The 4,526-nt window shown below is 51.4% G+C and overlaps 1 long non-coding RNA gene across 2 annotated transcripts; it reads left to right on the top strand.

The window, feature by feature from the left end:
• The first annotated feature begins 733 nt into the window (after positions 1-733).
• LOC108504923 lies at positions 734-3,824 on the top strand. Of its 2 annotated transcripts, XR_001877299.1 has the most exons (3): positions 734-793; positions 1,279-1,437; positions 3,658-3,824. It is a non-coding gene; the product is annotated as an uncharacterized LOC108504923 (long non-coding RNA). The 2 variants fall into 2 exon arrangements; XR_001877298.1 differs by having other exon boundaries at positions 740-1,437.
• The last annotated feature ends 702 nt before the right edge of the window (positions 3,825-4,526 follow it).

Genomic DNA, 4,526 nt, shown 5'->3' with positions numbered 1-4,526 from the left:
CAGACCCCAAGCAAGAAGTCCAGGTCCCTCCGGAGGGGAGATTTAGCTCCCGCCTGGATTTAGCTGCTACCCCCGGTCTCCATCCATCCCCTCCCGCCCCCCCCCCCCGCCCTCCACCATGGGGCTGGGCTGTTTAAAACCCTCGGTCAGTCTCCTCCCCCCCCCCGCCCCGTCCAACACCCCCCGGGGGAGCACGGGGAGATGCTGTCGGGATGCGGGATGCGGCGGCGGCCGGGCCGGGACCCCTCCGGGGCGGGGAGATAAGGAGGTTAGAGAAGAGGGGGGAGGTGAAAGGAGGGGGTTCACAGCCGGGAAGGTGAGAGACAGCGATGCTCTCTCCTGTGGCCTGGAGCAAAAACCTTTGTCCCGCAGGTACGATCGGTGCTTTAAGTTGTTAATGGCCCCCGGGGCCGGCGTTTGATGTGGGCGGCGGGAGGCGGCTGAGGAGGGCTTGGGGGGAGTTAAATTAGGGAAAAGGGGGGAAAAAGGAGGAGGAGGAGGAGGAGGAGGAGGAAGGCTGGCTCGACCCTCCCACCCCGCGCCTGCCCCACGCGTGTGCGCACCCCCCAAAGCCCGACCATGCATGAACGAGGGGGGCTTAAAGGAGAGGGGGGGTGTTACCCACTGCACCCCCATCAGTGCTGCCCAAAAGGGGGAGCAGACCCCCAGCAGCACCCTCAAAACTCCCCCTTCCTTGTGTTTTTTATCTCTCACTCCCATTTTTTCCGTGTGGGGAGCTGGAAGAAACTGTGAGCATAGGAAGGTGACCCACTGGGGACCGGGAATGCCGTGGGTATGGATAGGGAGGCGCCTCCTGGAGCCGTGGGGCAGGGGGAGGGTGAGAGGTGCTTTGTCTCACATTGGTTGGCTTCTGATTTGGGCTCCTTTAGGGGAATTTGGGGTGGGTTTGGGCCGTGGGATGCCATCAGGGCCTTGTGGGTGGCTCACAACGGCAAGACCCAAAAAAACACGTATGCAAGGGAGTCAGGAGGGTACCCTCTTCCCAAGGAGGGTCTGGGAAGGGGGTAAGAAAATTTGACATGCTGTTTTCTCTGTAGATCATGGAGGGATCCTGTTGGATGGGGTTTGGAGCCACCTGGTCTAGTGAAAGGTGCCCCTACACATGGTGGGGAGTTGGAAGTAGATGATCTTTAAGATCCCTTCCAACCCAAACTATTCTGGAGTTCTAGGATTCTCTGAAAACCGTTTCACACCGGGACAAGGCCTGGATGGGGGGTGGAATTATGGCCGGAGAAATAACTCCTGGGACTGCTTTAGGTTTAACTAACAGATTCCCCCGGCTGAACCCCTGCGCTGGGCCGAATTTAGCAGCAGAAGAGATAACCAAGAGATAAGGACTGATACCCTGGGAGGACAGCGGGAGACGGGCAGGCGGCCGAGGAAAGGGAGAGAAGCCGGAGACAGCGTTGGGAAGGGGTAAGGATGGAAGCGAGCCGGGAAGAAGGGGGTTAAAGGGAGCTCTGTGTCCCCCTGAAACTCAGTGGGGTGGTTGGTGTGTAACCGGCCTAGAACGGAGCGTTTCCACGTGAATCTCCACAGGAGGCGGAAAAGGAGCGAGCTCCCCTCCTGCTTTACAAACAGGAATGGTGATAATAAAAAAATCAACCAAAAACCCACCAAAATCGAGTTCGTTTTCAAGCCCGAGGGGACAATAGGAGGAAGCTTTCGGGGAGGCCTGTAGGAAGGGGCTCGTTGGGGTCCCGGCGTGACAGCGAGGAAGAGGAGCGAGGGGACAGGGAAGAGCTACCCACCTTCAGTGCTGGGGGGGCAGGGGGGGGAGGGGGCGAGGCCGTGGGGTAGGACACTCCCTCGCTGCGGGAAAGGCACGGGGCTAAGACATGCCTGGCTCCTGCTTCTTGGGGGGCTTAGGGGCAGGGGGGCTCTGTGTCCCCCCTCCTTGGCTCCCCAGTATGGCCAGGCTCCCCAGTTCCACTCTCTGACTGGTTTGCCCACGTCACGTGGAAGTGGGCGGCGATGGGAGGAAAAGGGGGGGGGTGAGGGGGGTGGTTGATATCTGTTGCACCATCAGCCGGGCGCCAGGTTTCATTGCTGGGAAGGAAGGCAAAAAAAAAAAGGAATAAAATAATAAAATCAAAGCAGCGCCACGGGACGGCCCCACGGGCAGCCCACGCTGCAGGCAAAGTCCAGCCGGGCAGCGTCGTGTCCCCCGTGCACCCAAGGGACACCTGTGTCCAGCACCCAGAAATAATCAGGGGTGTTTCCTGAGGGGTACGGACAACCCCCTCCACCTCCAGCTCCCCAATCCCTTTGGAGACAACCCCTTTCCTTGGGGATATCGCGCAGGGGGGATTTCTCCAAGCTCCTGCCTCAAATCTTTGCCCCAAATCATGGAGTGGAGAGGTGGCAGCTGCTCTGCCCGTCATGCCAGCCTGTTTGGGGGTGCCCTCCTCAAACTGGGCACCCCTGTCTTGGCACCCCATGTGCTGCAGAGGGTCTAAAGGTGAATGATGCAGTGCAGGGGGGCTCTGCAATTTGGGCCCGATCCCACGGGCACGGAGTCCACGGGGGGCTCAGTCCCCTTTCCACTGTCTCCCTTCTCCCGGGGGCTCCTTTCACGCTGGGATGGCTCCAGCCTCTGAGAGTTGTTGGGGGGAGTCTCCCACTGCCCCGTTCCCCGGAATAAGCCTCACACCCTAAAAATTTCCTACACTCCGGGGTTCCCGTGGAAATCTGTGGGTCCTGCGTGGGAGGGCGGGAGGCGGCTGGAAGCGCCTTTTGGGGCTTGGAAAGAAAAAAAGTAAATTAAAATTTAAAAATTCCGTATGAAAGAGGCAAAGGGAGGAGGGGGAAAAAAAGAAGGGGTGGGGAAAACGATTTATGGGAGAGGGATGGAAGGCGAAGGAAACACTTGGGGGGTGCTCCAGGGTCGGAAATGGGTCCCCAAGGACGAGGGATCCCCATATCCTCTGCCCGCAGCCACCCGCACTCTCCTTATTACTCTGGAAAATCCAGAGGGAGCACAAGGACTCCCCAAAACCCCAAAAGGGGGATACCGGTGTGCATTGGCAGAGGCTAAAAACGCGGCAGGAGAGAAATCCGGTTGAAACGCAAACATCGGGATGCAAATAGAAATAAAATTATAAGTACAGAAATACATACCAAATAAATGTCAGCAACGGTGTTACTGTGGATATTTATACTTTAAGCACACTGGGAAAACTATGTATTTAAAGGGTATTTAATATAAATATAAATATATGTAAATACAAAAAAATGTATTTAATAAATGTGTAATTATATACCTATCGATAAAAAATTGAGTACAGATGGGACTTAATGTATATTATAATTCAAAGGAATGTGTTTTACATATAAACATGTATATACTGTCATAGCTAAATAATTTATAACTTATAACACGCTATGATATAAATTTTAGATATATATATAAAATATGTAAACTATTAAATATCTATAAATAGACATATACTATACTAATTAATGTATATAAAATTAATATATAATATCTAAATATATATATATATAGGATATTAATATATATAAAATATTTGTATATATAAAAACCACTTATGAACATCGAGCTATCAGCATGCAGGGAAAGAAAGGAGAATTAAATATATCAGTGTCTCTCTTTATATCCCTTGTCCGAAGCAGCTGCCTATCCAGATGTGCCGGGTTTTGGAGACCCATCTTTCCCTCCTTTGCAAAATCCCTGACGATTTTCTCTCCCAAAGGAACGATTTGCTGAAGATTCGTTGAATTACTTCAGGATAGAAGCGCTTTCCTTAAAAAAAAAAAAAAAAAGCCAAAATACAATTAAAACTGATTAAACTCGCCCGAGCAGCAACACGGGGAGCAGAGAGAACTTCAAGGACCTGCCTTGGCTTTGCAACTTCCAGGAAAAAAAGTGAAAAAGCAATTCCCGTGGATTGTTTTGCGTGTCCATGGCCGGATCCAGCCTCTTTCCGCGGGGAAATATCGGTCCGGGCGGCGAATCGCGGGAATGCGCATCCCAAAAATCCAAGAGGTGAGAAACCGAGCCGAGCCCAGCCTGGTGTAGCCCAACAAGCGGGAGGGACAGGATGGATTTCGGACACTTTTTCTCCCGAATAAAAGCAGAAGATGGGACACAGCAGAACGCAGCGACAAGAAAAAAGCTCTGCTCCGCACTCGGAGGTTTTTTTTTCACTTGCGATTAACGAAATCTGGCTGAAAATAACCCAGAAGAACAAAACTCGACCTTGCCCCTCTCCTTTCCAGTCCCCCCTTCTTCCCCAGACAGGAAAAAACTCGATACGATGCGTATTTTTTGTTTTAAGAGTTCTTTTTCTTTTTTATTTTTCCGTATCGAGGTTAATTCCGTGGCGGTTTTAGAGTTAAAGATTCGGTTGGTGATGGATGCAAAAAGAAAGTAAAGAAAAGAAAAAAAAAAGGAAAAAAAAAGAAAGAAAAGAAAAAAGGAAAAGAAAAGAAAAGAAAAGAAAAGAAAAGAAAAGAAAAGAAAAGAAAAGAAAAGAAAAGAA

This window comes from Lepidothrix coronata, unplaced genomic scaffold (assembly GCF_001604755.1).
Source record: "Lepidothrix coronata isolate B3197 unplaced genomic scaffold, Lepidothrix_coronata-1.0 Scaffold179, whole genome shotgun sequence".
NCBI classification, from domain to species: Eukaryota; Metazoa; Chordata; class Aves; order Passeriformes; family Pipridae; genus Lepidothrix; species Lepidothrix coronata.
Note: the sequence above shows the minus strand (reverse complement) of the source record. Positions and strands in the feature narration are given on the sequence as shown.